This window comes from Balaenoptera ricei, chromosome 9, assembly GCF_028023285.1.
Source record: "Balaenoptera ricei isolate mBalRic1 chromosome 9, mBalRic1.hap2, whole genome shotgun sequence".
NCBI lineage: Eukaryota > Metazoa > Chordata > Mammalia > Artiodactyla > Balaenopteridae > Balaenoptera > Balaenoptera ricei.
In genome coordinates this window covers 51276912-51293527 of record NC_082647.1, presented here as the reverse complement: position 1 = coordinate 51293527, position 16616 = coordinate 51276912, and the positions used below count along the sequence as shown (strand labels likewise).

Sequence of the window (16616 nt, the reverse complement as noted above, 5' to 3'; positions counted from 1 at the left end):
GTCCCCTCCCACAATGCATCAGGGTTTGATTGTGTGACCAATAAAATATAGCAGAAGTGAGAATACATGGCTTCCAAGACTAGTTCATAAAGGCACTGGAGTTTTTGCCTTGGTCTTTCGGATCACTCACACTGCAGGAAGCCATCTGCCATGTCATAAGGACACTCAGGCAGCTCTGTGGAGGATGAGATGACCATCAGGCTGTGACACGCCTGGTCACAGGTAGATTCATCAACCTCAGCCACTCAGTGACAGATTCAGTGAAGTCCTAGAGAATATCCATCCCAATGCCAGGAGGATACATGGGTTTTCCCTGCAACTAACCAAATGCCTCTTTGTGCAGGAAGATGTAGGGGAAGCCCTTGAGAAGAGGGAAAGTAATTATTCCAAAGAGGCTATTATTATTATCAGAAGAGACTGATGGAGCTTGAATTGAGAAGATCAAGTGTTTTCTACCATCAACAGGAATAGGGCCTCATAAACAAACACAGCACTCCACTGAAGGCAAGCCCATCACAGCTCTCGGTCTCATGTCTGTGAGGCTCTGAGTTTCCACTGCTGTGCCCCAACCTCCCACAGCTCTCAGTGCTCCAGATCTTTCCAGTTGGAACTGGAGGAGGGAAAGGATTATAAAGGGATTTTACTTTGGCGGCCAATGCACTGGTCCATGTTAGATATGTCACTGCCCCCATTCATGACCTAATCCAAAGCCACAGCCAAAGAGTAACCAAACAGCAAATGTGTTTGGGTTTTCACGGCAGCCACTGGGTGCTCTGTAGCAGCCTTCTGAGCCAAGCCCCAGCTCTGCTGTTCACATGCTGGGTGACCCCTCATACTCTTGGCCTGGGTTTCCTCATTTTTAAAGTATGCTGGAGGTAATAGTGGGAGGGGGTGGCGGAAGATTTTGTTTCTGGTCATTTGTTTGTGTTGTTTGCTTTGTTTTTTGATCTGGGCATGGGGAAATGGGGGAGAGGATGGGACCAGATTAAATTCTCTCAAATGATTATCCAGCCATAAGACTCTTAAGGCTTTATGTTATAGCATTTTCTCGTGGGAATGCTGTAGCTTCCAGAGACCACTGCATAATCTACACTTTAATTACTTTATAAACATAACCTGAAGATGTTCAGCAAGTAGACCAAAGGCAGGAAAGCAGCCCCTTAAACTCGAGCCGCTGATGGTCTTCATGGTAGAACAATGAGGACATACCTTGTTTCTAAACTTAATTAACAAAACCCTTAACTATGGAAATAGGCAAAGTTACTCCCTAATAGCTGGGCCCTAAGTAGCTAGTCTAATGTAGTCTCTCGCAGACGGGAAAGGCCAACAAATGAACCTAAGTGAGTATCCCAGCAGGTGGCCCGCCCTGCTAGGTCTTTCTGTACCCTACAATCTAGCCGTTGTAATAACAGCCAACCAAGCCCAGCACTCAGATCACAACCCAGTGCAAACAAACTCACAGACTGTCTAAATCTTCTAAAGAAATAAAGATGAATGAAAATCAACTGACTTCTTCAAACTTTAAATAGAGAGGTAGGTAGGGGAAGGAGCAAGATAAAATATTTTATCATTTGTGACCAAACGTAGTCATGTAGGAAAATATTTTTGCTATATCAGTGGCTAGGCTCGGTAGTGTAGTATCCGTTTTAACTTTTTTTTTGCCAGTTCTCCCAAAGGTAGTTTTATTTTGCTGAAAAGGCAAAGAAAGGGGTTAGAAAAATTAGCATTAATTAAACTTTATTTCCCTTGGCCACAGGCCACACAGTTCAAAGAAAGTGCAGCCTCTAGCCAAGTCCCCTCACAAGCAAACTTCAGAATGCATGGCTTAATTCATGTATATTTCATTTGTCCGATAAGAAAAAAGAGGAAAAGGGGGATAAGGATAGAAGCAGTAAGAAGGTGAACAGGAAGTATGTCTTCTGTTTGGCATCCTTTAGTTTTCTGCTTTTAGAGTAAACAAGTGGTGGGTGGGGCAGAGCAGGATATAAAATTATTTTCAACTATATAAAAACATATGCAGGTATGTAAATAAACAAATATAATATATTCAGTGAACAAAAGCTCCATTCAAAATGTTATCTTCTGACCCCTTACTCACACATCTCTCCAAACTGCTTTGGAAATGGATCCAGATCTGATTGCTTCTCACCACTTCACCACTACCCTACAGTCCAAGCCACTATCATCTCTTCAGCAGAATATTTAAACAGCCTCCTAAACTGGTCTCTATGTGTCCTTCCAAGGATTTGTTCTCCAATAAGTCTGATCTGGCTCCCTCTCCTTCTATGACTTCATCTGCTATTCTCCCCTTCACTCCTTCTGTTCCAGCCATGAGCTTCTGTTCCTCAAACATGCTAAGCCTTCTCTCACCCCAGGGCCTTGGCACTTGATTCGCCTTTGCCCAGAACACTCTTTCCCTGGGCTTGCTTCATGGCTTGTTTCCCTACTCTGTCAAGGCTCTACTGAATGCCTCAGGTTATCAGAGGTCTTTCCAGACCACTCTACATAAAATGGCAAATCTCCATCCAGTACTTTACAGTTCGCTTGCCCAGTTTTATTTATTTTGCCCATAGCACACGCTGCCACCCAACATACATCTACTTGTTTATTGTCAGAATCTCTCCCGTTAGAATTTACACTCCTTGAGGTACTGTTTTGTTTATTGCTGTTTCCCCACTGCCTACAACGATGCCTGGCATATAATTGATGTTCAATAAATATCAGTTGAATAAATAGATGAATGAATGGATAAAACGTGTACATATGAGAGAAAGTGAGGGAAGGTGGGGGAGAATGAAGAGGAAGAGTACACAACCTCCAAATACATCTCTCTAAGGTAATAGTATAGGTGAACATCTCATGCTTTTCTCAATTTTCCTAAGTGTATAAAATAAAAATGTGTTACTTCTATAATAAAAAAATAATATTTATCTTAAAACAATTTTGTCACATTTAAGGTTTAGCTAAGATTTGAGAACAGAAAGTAAAAATTTTTTTTTTAAACCAATGTTTCACAGTTCTAGGAAGATAGACAAGTCAAATAGTAGGTAGGCTTCTTGAGATGAAGCCCCAGATTGTCTCAGTGTTCACCCACTGAGCTGTCCAAGCCAGACACACAGGCTCCTTGCCACCAGCTCCATCTCCCTCTGGGCTCCCGCAGTCACTGGTACCGTCTATCCTCTATGGCTGTCATTCTGTCCTTTCCAGTTCCTGCCTCCATCACCTCCATAAACATCCAGGAGTGATTTTCCTTCCTCGCTCACTTCCCACTATAAACGTCAGTGAAATCTTCTCAGTTTTTCTTCCTGCATTTTTCTCCAATCTATCTCTTCTCGTCTCCCCACACTGTCGCCGCCTTAGGGCCGTTCTGGATCCTTTTTCCCACTAAATTCCTGCTTCCTCATTCTGCCCCCTGTGCCTAACCTCTCCTTCCCAGGCAAACTCCCTGCTGCTGCTGGAGCGGTTTCTCTATAACACAAATCAATTCATCGCATTATCCATACATCTAAAGTCCCTCCGTTCAGTACACAGGGCCTCTTCCAGACCTGACCCTGCCTGTCCCACTAGTCTTCCTCCTGCCTGGGCCCGTTGCCTTCATTTCAGCCCAGCCCAGCTCCAGCACTTGTGGCTCGTTGGCCCTGAGCATACCTGTCTGTCTTCTTGGAATGTCAATCCTTGTCCTCTCTAGGGGGCACCTACTCTTTAAAACTCACCTCTCTTGCCACCCTCTCTGGAGGATTCTCTCTGATTCCCATTGATCTAGATGCAATTCCTCTGGGTTCTCTGAGGAATGTGTGCTCTATTTTAGTCAGTGATTTACTCTTTGGAATCTTACATTGGACTGTTAGCCTCCTAAGGAAAGGGTCCAAGTCTCAGACTGAATTTTCATTTTTACATTTAACTCAGTGTTTCAAATCTTGTAGAAATTTAATCAATACTTGTAAGAGGAAAGGGCCAGAAGAGAAAGGGAAATCAGCTAGGTAATCAGCTAGATTAGGGATATAAATATGTTGAGGGAAAAGTCCGTAAGATCTTAAGATGTGCACACTAAATCTCCATTGGATGTTTGCAAACCTTGGACCTGAGATATTTAAAATGAATAACATATGATGGTTAAGAACAGACAGGCCACATGAATTTCAATTCCAGTTGAACCACTTAGTAGCTAACTGACCCCAAGCACATTACTTAACCAATCTGAGCCTCAGTTTTCTTATCTAATAAATGAGAAGACTAATATTGTCTCCCTGATAAAGCTGGTATGAGGTTAAATAGGGTAATTCACGTAAAGGACTCAGCACAGTGCCTGGAAGCAATGAATGTTCAATAAATGTCATTAATGATAACGATGATGATAATCATTAGGAAACAAGACACTGAATGTTTTTAACAGAACAGTAAGAGGAGGCCCAATTATAAAACTATTCAATATGTCGAACTGGAATTGCAATGAATGGTATTTCAAAGGCCAGCCCCTAAATTAACATCATCATACGAGGGCCTGGGGATGCCAGCCGGCTGCTCTTTAGAGCATACAAGCCAGCATTACAAGAAAAGGCAGCAGGCTGTTAAATTTTTGCATGATAAAACAGCAGTTTCAAGACTGTGTATGCAGAATAGTTCCACAGGATGGCAATGTGTGTTACCTGAAACAAAGTGTTCCAGAATCAAATAAGATTTTGAGACTTTGTAAACCAAGTCCAACAGTGATATTTTTCTGCAAGACTCCTCTGAGCATCTCTGAGAAGGGGATGGCAGGATTCACCCACCGCTTTTAACCATAGCATCCTGTGTTTTTCAGATTACCTCCTGGGACTTTTCAAAAATGCCCCAATTAAAGGAAAGCTCCAAGGGTCTAGCATTTATCATCCCAGGACAACTGAGAAGAAGAAAGAGAAGGAAAGAAGAGAAAAGAAAAGAACAACAACCTTCAAATAATAGTAAGGGTGAATATTTTGTACTTTTCTCAGTTTTCCTAAATGTATAAAACTATGTTACTTCTATAATCAAAAAACCAGGTAACATTTATCTTAAAACAATTTTTTCAGATTTAAGATTTAGCTAAGATTTGAGAACAGAAAATGAAAGTAGACATTTTTTTAAAAAATCAGTGTTTCACAATTTTAGGAGGAGAAATATTCCTGTGCATTGTGAACTAACAGAAACAAGAATGGCCTAGTTAATAAATGCGGAGTCCCAGACAATCTTAAAACAGCTGACTCCGAGGGCTGAGAGGTACTCAGAGATGCCCACAGGGCACATAACCCTACCTGGGCCCCACCTGGGAGGGGAAAGGCCAGGTCTCAGCAGACGCCTCAATGGGTAGATCTTCAAGACAGAGCTGTGCTGGTCCTAGGATCCCAGCACGCCTTGACTTTTCCCCCTTAACCCTCACAGCCTCCAGGAGGGCACCTCTGATGGCCTGGAGTCAGGCTACTGCAGGGTGGCGCTGAATTCAAGCTGGGCCAGCAAAGGCTGCTCACCTTCAACATTGCTGAGGTTCTGAGCTCTCTTCTCTCGTATTCATTTGCTTTCAAGTATCTTTGGTGATTCTGTAAGCTTCTCCCTTTCATTCCAGATTGGTTTCCTGTCATTTTTATGAGAAGGAATTTACTGGTGCTTTAAAAATATATAAAAATGTCTTTATGCCTAAATCTTTTCTTATCAGGCTTCTCTACACTGTTTGTTCTCTATCCTGGGTTTTTGGGTTGTTTTTTTTTTCCTTTTCTGAATTCAGTGCTTCTGGGCTCAACCAAATGGAAATGGATCTGGTAAAGGCTGGAGCATGGATGTGGATGGGGCGGGTGGATGGGGCGGGGTGGGGGTGGGGGTGGGGGTGGGGGTGGTTGTATAGCCAGGCCCTGGGGCTGCCAGCCGGGAGCTGCTGCCCTTGCTAAGGCCCATTACTCACTCAGTCACTTGGCAAGACGCTGCCCCCAGGCAGCTCGTCCCCCTGCCTCTCTCTGAATAATATACACACCTAGCAGGGAGCCATCACTTACACAAATAGCTGAGAGCACCTCCGGACTACTGTTCAGCTATTAAGAGTTCAGATGCCCTGGGGAGGCCAGATGGAAAGTGCCAGCTTGAGGTCTGAGCCCGAGTCTGCAGCCACCTTTCTAACTGGCCTCACAGGTGTTTCCTCTGCAGGGCAAAATGCCGGTCGTATCAGTGCCAGGGCTGCCCTCCACATCCTAGGGAAGAGGATCTGCACTTTGCCAGGGCTAAGCAAGCGGCCTCCTCAGGGTCATGGCAAGTGGTGGGTTCACCACTGGTGCTGGGGTGAGGGGGGTGTTTGGGGTGGTGCATGCCAGTGAGCAGTGCCTTGTCCACTCTGCGGCTCCTTCAGGCAGACCTGGCAACAATCTCAAAGGAAGAGTGCATGGCGTGTGGCCCGCTCCCCAGTCCCACCCAGGCATCACACACTTAAATTTATGAAGACTCCTAGGAAGGAATACATAGGGAGGCTTAAAATCATTTTGACAAATACAGGGAAAATGCCTTCCATAGGGCTGAATGGAAATGAGCAGTTTTCAGAATTGTGTATACCACAATTCTGACTATGTAAAAACGATACCTCTACGATATATATGAGGAAAATAGGAATGGATAAAGCAAAACAGTTTACTCTGTTTAGTGAGATTGTCAGCAATATTTATTTTTCTCTTCACAAATTTCAGCTTCTAATTTTTCTACAATGAGCATTCTTACCCTTATTAGCAGAAAAGGTCACTAAGCCATTTGTTCAAAAATCTGCCGAACACCTCTTTACAGAGTGACAATTATGGATAAGACAGGTATGTGTGTGTGCGCGTGGGTGGGTATGTGTGTGCGTGATGCTTATATAGATACATATACCATGCATGTATATAAATAAATGTGAACAAATGAATATGCTCGTGTCTATGACTATATAAATTTTATATATATATATATATATATATATTATATATATATATATATATATAATATATATATATATATATATATAATTTCATGATTATCTTCAGAGAGCCACCAATACAGAAAATTGACCTACTGGTAAACCCACAGAAATATGTCACACCCAGGAGGCCATCAACAGATAAGACAAAGAGACACAACCACTAGCTGGGGTAGGGTCTGTCTTCATTTTCTGGAGTTAAGTGACTGTTGCAAAATAATCTATTTACTCTTTGTGAAGATGGCCATCTTGACAGAATAAAATGGGGAAGATCCTGCCTGGAGCAGAAGCTGTGTGCCACCATGGTGACAGTCATCTTAACAGATACTTGTGCCCAGGGCCGGCTTCTCTCTCCTCTTCCTCTTCCCAAGTGAGAAACTGCACTTCACACGGACGGAACAGGGTAGGGTGTTTTCTCTCAGAGCAGAGCAAGCCCAGTGCCAGGTACGGAACACCTTGTGTGCTCGGCTGGCCTGGCTGCCCCATCCACCTATTCTGCGGGTCACCGACCAGTGCTCCCGCTGACAGGTACCCACGTGGCACCCCCCAAGGACCCCCTTACGGGGAAGAGCCTTGGGACTGCCTTGGCCAGCAGCCTCGAGCACTCAGCCTCCACACCTGAGAGCTCTCAGGACTTGCACCTCAGTGTATGCCCCACTCTCATCCTGGAGGCTTTGTGCAGAGCGGGGTGGAGCCTATGAGGAATAGGCTCATTATGCATGACCTGATCCTTAGAGACACAGCGGGAAAGGGGGGGACCTCAGAGGGAAAGGGGAAGGGATGCTGAGCCAGACGTCCGAATTTCCCCTCTGGAGTTTCTTCATCCCTTTGGAGTTCTTAAAATTTGATCCCACCTTTGTTATTACCTATGGGGGAATGGCATGCTTCCTTAAACAACATGTTAAACAATCATTCCAAATATTTTCTTCAGAGAGCTTTTGCTTTTTTTCTGGTTAATCCATGTAGGACAATGTTTGGTTGCGTGTGTGTGTGTGTGTGTGTGTGTGTGTGTGTGTGTGTGTATCTTCATGCATGCATGGTTAAGAAAAATAGTTGTTCACTCCAGTAACTCATTGGCAAGATGGAGGCTTCCAGTAGGTGCTGGGTGATATCTGAAAGACTTATAGCCCATCTGTCTGTTCAATCATTTGTTCATTCATTCTAAACATATGATGCAAAGATTGGTTGTAACTAGGTGCATAATGGGCTTGGAAATCCAAGTTATAGTCAAAAGATATGTTTACTTTCTGCTATATAAAGTACTATAGGCCTTTGTTACTAGCAAAAGCTAGTAATTATAAAAATGAATTTATAATCCATTATAAATATTTCAATTTTGGCCAAAATTTAAATCAGAGCAAGCCCAATGAAAAGCCTTAGTTTTTGTCAGGACTTTGAGTAGTAAGAGAGATTCTATCCAACTGGTTTAGAGTACAAGAGGGAGTCCATCCATTCCCATAATTGGGAAGTCCGTAGTTATGGGATTTAAAAAGTCAGGTTCTGCTGGATCCAAGGGCTTAGATGACATATAGGGTTTCTTTCTCCCGCAGTCTCTCTTTCCTCTCTCTCTTGCTCTTACTCTTTCCCTCCAGTTGGGAAGATAGTACCGGCAGCTCAAAAACCATATCCTTACAGCTGTTGCTCCAAATTGATCAGGCGTGCACACTCTCTCTCAGCATCCATATAGCAAAGTTCAAGAAGAATGACCATTTCAATGCCAGTCATTCTGGTTTGGGAATAGAGGACCTGGACTGGCCCATCAGGATCACAGCCCCTTCTGCATTTGGGGTCACGGGGAGTGCTAGTGGCGTGGATTGCTGTGGGATAGGGTGCTGGTGGGCTGGGATGCAGCTCTGGGATTTGTAGATATATAGGATCCTGTGGAAGTGTGGAATCACAGTTCTCTAAAGGAAAAGTAAGCTGTGCTTACCTGAAGAAGGGGAAGGGAATGCCAGATGGACAAATAACTTCTCAAAGCATTACTATAAAATGTACCTGGAAAGAGATTGATCCTGATGAAAATAATCTCAGGAAACTAAAAGTGGGAATGGAGAAAAAACTGAGATGATTTAACAGTGTTGACTAGAATATTATCATTCAATTATTATTGGCTCAAGAGACTTTGCTTCAGAAAATACCTTCACAGTGAAAATTCAGGAAAAATGGTATCTTGATTAAAGTGTTTGTTTTCATAAAACAAAGTCCAAATAGCCTCAGAGTCAAAACAACTTTTCCTGGAACTGAGGTATTTTTTCTCCCAAAGAAGTCCAAATTTAATTAAGATGGGATAAACAGCATCTGGACATTCCTGATCTTATATCTTGACATAATTTAGCCTCAGAGGCAGTCACATTTTTCTAAGAAGATGATCCATTCATTCCTTAGGATGTGCTTTGCCCTTGAGTGGAGCAGAGAGGAGAGTTGCTGGGATGTGTCACAGGCTCGTCACTACTGCCCATCTTCTCTGCTTGAGGGGCCTCTGCACTGGAGGCAGAGAGACCCAGTCCTTCACAGAAGTATTCGAAAGGCTCTTCAAAGTCATGGGGCTCTGAAGGGGGGGGTGTCTGTCACCAGCTGACTCTTGGCTGTCCTGCTTTGCAGTTTTATGACTTCTATTTCCATCAGTTATCTTGTTTTATGGCTGCAAATGATAAGATAAACTGGGTTCTCTCTCTCTCTCTCTCAGCTGGTCTGTAAACCAAAACAGATCATTCCACAAACCCATGCCCTCTCAGATCTCTTGTAATCTCACCCATAACAACTCATGCAGGCCGAATATTGAACTCCAAAGCCTGTCTCAAAGGGCAAGAGACTAAGCTGATGCCAATTTTGAAATAGGTTTAGCAAAGCTGTCTCCCTCAGAGATCCCATCATGCCTCTTTGACAAAGCCAATCTCCCTTCTGGTCCTGTGTGAGCAACTTCTCCTTAAGTCTAAAGCCCATCAGCTGTGTGACTTGAACGAGTTACTTCACCTCTCTGGGCTCATCTATGAAATGAACAGACAGGATTAGGTGATTTCTGTGGCCCTTCCAGTTCTAACAGCCTGCAATGCTGTGACATCTGGATGCTATATACCACCACCATGATATAGGGAAGTTCTCTACAACCATAACTCTTCCTGGTGTCTCTCAGATAAAGGCCAGCCCTAACCTCACCCCCAAAGGGTATGTCTGCAACTGCAGGAACAAAAGCAAGGACAGACAGGGGGCCAGGCACCAGCTATATTCAGATTAAAATTGGTAAGTTTACATCAGTAGCATCCTTAATAGTGTGGTCATTTCTTTCTCCTTCTCGCCTCTGGGATTAAAGCTTGGGTGCTGACTGTTGAAAAATCAGTCATTAACAGCCAGGAAATGACTTCCTCATCCATCAGAACACTGCTCAGCCATGTTTCAGCTTTTTCCCCCTTTCCCTGTGTAATTATTCTCATCCACCACTGATTACAGTTTATAATAGCCATAATTCTCTCCGAATCAATCATTACTTCACTTTACCACGAGGTTACCAGAAGAAACATGAGGGAATGCAGATAGCCCCGGCTGGGTTTTATTTTTTGGAAATTGCCTGCTTTTGTCTGGATCTCATTTAATCATCTGGATGTTCAAAGAAAAGCTAAGATTTTAATTCAAAGGCACTTTTTTTCTACTTGCCCTTAACTCTTTTTTTTTTTTTTTTTTAAGAGGAAATGATGGCTGGTTAGCGGAGGCTAATGCTGTGCAAAATCTGCCACTGGTATTGTTTGGAGTGACTGGTGGGGGACACAGTGGGGATTCTTGTCGTGCATCCATATGCTTCTTTGGCACTTTACCTTCCTGAATGTGGTTCAGGCTACCCATCCTGAGTGGTTTCCTGGAAGGTTCAAGAATTGTTATTTCCCTCCTTGGACCAATTAGAGCAAAAATTCCTACTGGGAAAAACAAAGTTTTTTCTTACACATTCTGGAGAGGTATGACAATCAGTCATGTACAACTTAGTGAGAATTTAAGACAGTTCAGTTTTATTTAGTATTTACCAGACTTACTATGTTCAATATAATCTGCCAGTGCTTTGGTAAGTTAAAAGAAAAAAAGAATACCATCTAGTCCTCACATCCAAAGCTCACATGGTAATGGGAAGTGGTAGGAAGATAAACATAAAAATAACCATTTCAGCATTCATCACATGTGCCTTGGATTTGGGGGGTACAGAGTGCATCAGGAAAATGAGGAGAAGAGGCTATTTTTGTGCTAGGGATCTTAGAATTCCTAGAGGAAATGTGATTTGAGCTGAACCTTGGAGGAGGGGAAGGATTTGAACAAGTAATCATTCCAGGAAGGGGCAGCAGAAATTAATCACAAAGGCCTGGGAGGTGAAGAAAAGATTAGGGAGACCGGTGCCCAGGAGGAAAAGCCCAGAATAGTAGAATGACTGGGGGACATGGGATGGTGTGAAGGCCCAATGGCTGGCTGCAGCATCACGTTACCCCCAGGAAAGCTTCAGAGAACCACATAAGCTCTTCTCAGGGAGTTCTAGAAATACTTGCTGAAGCAGCATTGGCAAACACGAGAGGATAGTGCAAAACATCACATAATTCAGAATATATTACTGGAAATGTGACGTCATGGTTAGTGAAGTTTGGGACCTACTAGTTATGATGATGAAAGGAGTAATTTTACAATATTGGACCCCCATCAAAAAAAAAAGTGGTCTTTTCTAACCCAAACAAAACCAGGTTGAAGTTGAAGCTCTAACAAAAGACATTTTATTTTTAAAGTTTCAAAATATTAACAATGTTTTGGAAGTACTGGATCAGCATCAACAGCGAATGTTCTCAGGCCTATTTACACAAAGGAAAGGTTGAATCAGTGGTGGGAGTGGAGGCAGCACACTTGACCTTGCATCCCTCCTTACTAGTACACCGTTGGTTTACTGGGGGAACCTATGAACTCTCATAAAGCTCCTTTCACCCTCATTTGCCATATTCACGTGTATAAGAGACATGAAATAATTTATGCAGCAAAAGCTCAGGGGTCTGTGGTCTGGGGGAAAATGTTCCAGGTAGCTGCTAATATGGAAGTTATTTACTTTCCCCAAACAGCCTGGGTGGTCCATGTCAGTGGTTTCCAGCTTTTTTATTTCATGAGCTGGTAAAAATAACTTAAAAAAAAAAATTGAGTGGTAGTCGGGGGGAACATGGCTTTGCCTACTTTTTATTTTTCCACGTCAGGCCATAAAAATAAAAAATCACTCCCATCTACTCTCTCTATTGTTTCACACACACAAAAAGCACATCTTGATACCCCAAACATAAGCAAACCATAATCTCAGCACAGAGGATAATCCTTTCAATTAAAAGCTTTGTTGAAAAAAATCTCACTTTATCATCCTTACTTATCTCATTTTGCAACAGAATGCTCAAAGATGCATTTTTGAAGGGCTTGTGCTCCCTGAGAAGTTCTGATCTGTGTGAGTTCTCTCTCTGGCTGCTAGAAGATAGCTCAGAGAAACACAGTTCTGAGGTCTCTTCTGTGGACACGCATAGGAAGAAATAAAAGGAACCACCTCATTGTCCAGCATTGTCCAAATTGATGAGGAAGCAAATGGACTGCATTCTCAACTCAAACTCCCAATGTGATATTTGAAAACAGCAGGAGACAGAGGCTGAGAAATCGGTCTTTTCATTAATATATCGGCCCTGTTATGGAGCCTGTTATGACCCAGGCTTTTAGACTTTTTGTGGATGAGGACCTGTGGGGCGTAGAAGACAAGCCAAGTACACGAAATTAGGACAAGAACGTCTTAAAAGGTTGGAACAGAACCTGGCCAGAAACATCTCCTTTTGTTTTTTTAACATCTTTATTGGAGTATAATTGCTTTACAATGGTGCGTTAGTTTCTGCTTTATAACAGAGTGAATCAGCTATACATATACATATATCCCCATATCTCCTCCCCCTTGCTTCTCCCTATCCCACCCCTCTAGGTGGTCACAAAGAACTGAGCTGATCTCCCTGTGCTATGCGGCTGATTCCCACTAGCAATCTGTTTTACATTTGGTAGTATATATGTGTCCATGCCACTCTCTTACTTCGTCCCAGCTTACCCTTCCCCCTCCCTGTGTCCTCAAGTCCATTCTCTACGTCTGCATCTTTATTCCTGTCCTGCCCGTAGTCTCTTCAGAACCTCTTTTTTTTTCTTGATTCCACATATATGTGTTAGCATATGGTATTTGTTTTTCTCTTTCTGACTTACTTCACTCTGTATGACAGTCTCTAGGTCCATCCACCTCACTACAAATAACTCAATTTCGTTTCTTTTTATGGCTGAGTAATATTCGATTGCGTATATGTGCCACATCTTCTTTATCCATTCATCTGTTGATGGACAATTAGGTTGCTTCGATATCCTGTCTTTTAAATAGAGCTGCAGTGAACATTGTGGTACATGACTCTTTTTGAATTATGGTTTTCTCAGGGTATATGCCCAGTAGTGAGATTGCTGTGTCGTATGGTAGTTCTATTTTTAGTTTTTTAAGGAATCTCCATACTTTTCTCCATAGTGGCTGTATCAATTACATTTCCACCAACAGTGCAAGAGGGTTCCCTTTTCTCCACACCCTCTCCAGCATTTATTGTTTGTAGATTTTTTGATGACGGCCATTCTGACCGGTGTGAGGTGATACCTCATTGTAGTTTTGATTTGCATTTCTCTAATGATTAGTGATGTTGAGCATCCTTTCATGTGTTTGTTGGCAATTGGTATATCTTCTTTGGAGAAATGTCTATTTAGGTCTTCTGCCCATTTTTGGACTGGGTTGTTTGTTTTTTGGATATTGAGCTGCATGAGCTGCTTGTATATTTTGGAGATTAATCCTTTATCAGTTGCTTCATTTGCAAATATTTTCTCCCATTCTGAGGGTTGTCTTTTCATCTTGTTTATGTTTTCCTTTGCTGTGCAAAGGCTTTTAAGTTTCATTAGGTCCCATTTGTTTATTTTTGTTTTTATTTCCATTTCTCTAGGAGGTGGGTCAAAAAGGATCTTGCTGTGATTTGTGTCATAGAGTGTTCTGCCTATGTTTTCCTTTAAGAGTTTGATAGTGTCTGGCCTTACATTTAGGTCTTTAATCCATTTTGAGTTTATTTTTGTGTATGGTGTTAGGGAGGGTTCTAATTTCATTCTTTTACATGTAGCTGTCCAGTTTTCTCAGCACCACTTATTGAAGAGGCTGTCTTTTCTCTGTTGTATATTCTTGCCTCCTTTATCAAAAATAAGGTGACCATATGTGCATGGGTTTATCTCTGGGCTTTCTATTCTGTTCCATTGATGTATATTTCTGTTTTTGTGCCAGTCCCATACTGTCTTGATTACTGTAGCTTTGTAGTATAGTCTGAAGTCCGGGAGCCTGATTCCCCCAGCTTCGTTTTTCTTTCTCAAGATTGCTTTGGCTATTTGGGGTCATTTGTGTTTCCATACAAATTGTGAAATTTTTTGTTCTAGTTCTGTGAAAAATGCCATTGGTAGTTTGATAGGAATTGCACTGTATCTGTAGATTGCTTTGGGTAGTATAGTCATTTTCACAGTGTTGATTATTCCAATCCAAGAACATGCTATATCTCTCCATCTGTATCATCTTTAATTTCTTTCATCAGTGTCTTATGGTTTTCTGCACACAGGTCTTTTGTCTCATTAGGTAGGTTTATTCCTAGGTATTTTATTCTTTTTGTTGCAATGGTAAATGGGAGTGTTTCCTTAATTTCTCTTTCAGATTTTTCATCATTAGTGTATAGGAATGCAAGAGATTTCTGTGCATTAATTTTGTATCCTGCCACTTTACCAAACTCATTGATTAGCTCTAGTAGTTTTCTGGTAGCATCTTTAGGATTCTCTATGTATAGTATCATGTCATCTGCAAACAGTGACAGCTTTACATCTTCTTTTCTGATTTGGATTCCTTTTATTTCCTTTTCTTCTCTGATTGCTGTGGCTAAAACTTCCAAAACTATGTTGAATAATAGTGGTGAGAGTGGGCAACCTTGTTTTGTTCCTGATCTTAGAGGAAATGCTTTCAGTTTTTCACCATTGAGAATGATATTGGCTGTGGGTTTGTCATATATGGCCTTTATTATGTTGAGGTAAGTTCCCTCTATGCCTACTTTCTGGAGGGTTTTTATCATAAATGGGTGTTGAATTTTGTCAGAAGCTTTTTCTGCATCTATTGAGATGATCATATGGTTTTTATTCTTCAATTTGTTAGTATGGTTTATCACATTGATTGATTTGCATATATTGAAGAATCCTTGCATTCCTTAGAATAACCCCACTTGATCATGGTGTATGATCCTTTTAATGTGCTGTTGGATTCTGTTTGCTAGTATTTTGTTGAGGATTTTTGCATCTATGTTCATCAGTGATATTGGCCTGTAGTTTTCTTTCTTTGTGACATCTTTGTCTGATTTTGGTATCAGGGTGATGGTAGCCTCGTAGAATGAGTTTGGGAGTGTTCCTCCCTCTGCTCTATTTTGGAAGAGTTTGAGAAGGATAGGTGTTAGCTCTTCCCTAAATGTTTGATAGAATTCTCCTGTGAAGCCATCTGGTCCTGGGCTTTTGTTTGTTGGAAGATTTTTAATCACAGTCTCAATTTCAGTGCTTGTGATTGGTCTGTTTATATTTTCTATTTCTTCCTGGTTCAGTCTTGGAAGGTTGTGTTTCTCTAAGAATTTGTCCATTTCTTCCAGGTTGTCCATTTTATTGGCATGTAGTTGCTTGTATAATCCCTCATGATCCTTTGTATTTTTTCAGTGTCAGTTGTTACTTCTCCTTTTTCATTTCTAATTCTATTGATTTGAGTCTTTTCCCTTTTTTTCTTGATGAGTCTGGCTATTGGTTTATCTTCTCAAAGAACCAGCTTTTAGTTTTATTGATCTTTGCTATTGTTTCCATCATTTCTTTTTCATTTTTTTCTGATCTGATCTTTATGATTTCTTTCCTTCTGCTAACTTTGGGGTTTTTTTGTTCTTCTTTCTCTAATTGCTTTAGGTGTAAGTTTAGGTTGTTTATTTGAGACGTTTCTTGTTTCCTGAGGTAGGATTGTAGTGCTGTAAACTTCCCTCTTAGAACTGCTTTTGCTGCATCCCATAGGTTTTGGGTCATCGTGTTTTCATTGTCATTTGCTTCTAGGTATTTTTTGATTTCTTCTTTGATTTCTTCAGTGATCTCTTGGTTATTTAGTAGTGTATTCTTTAGCCTCCATGTGTTTGCATTTTTTACAGATTTTTTCCTGTAATTGATATCTAGTCTCCTAGCGTTGTGGTCGGAAAAGATACTTGATACGATTTCAGTTTTCTTAAATTTACTAAGGCTTGATTTGTGACCCAAGATATGATCTATCCTGGAGTATGTTCCATGAGCTCTTGAGAAGAACGTGTTTTCTGTTGTTTTTGGATGGAATGTCCTATAAATATCAATTAAGTCCATCTTGTTTAATGTATCATTTAAAGCTTGTGTTTCCTTATTTATTTTCATTTTGGATGAACTGTCCATTTGTGAAAGTGGGGTATTAAAGTCCCCTACTATGATTGTGTTACTGTCGATTTCCCCTTTTATGGCTGTTAACATCTCCTTTTTAAGTCACTCTTGGCGAAGTATTTCATTAATCCCAAAAGTGGGGGCAGAGGGAAGGAAAGGATTGTTGGCT

The 16616-nt window shown here is 41.5% G+C and overlaps 1 long non-coding RNA gene across 5 annotated transcripts in view; it reads left to right on the top strand.

Moving 5' to 3' along the window:
• Positions 1-16616, top strand: part of LOC132371486 (uncharacterized) — a 250834-nt gene that overhangs the window by 45655 nt on the left and 188563 nt on the right. For all 5 annotated transcript variants that reach the window (XR_009504863.1, XR_009504858.1, XR_009504861.1 and 2 more), the window contains exon 3: positions 4802-4940. This is a non-coding gene — a long non-coding RNA (uncharacterized LOC132371486). The remainder of the gene's footprint in view (positions 1-4801; positions 4941-16616) is intronic.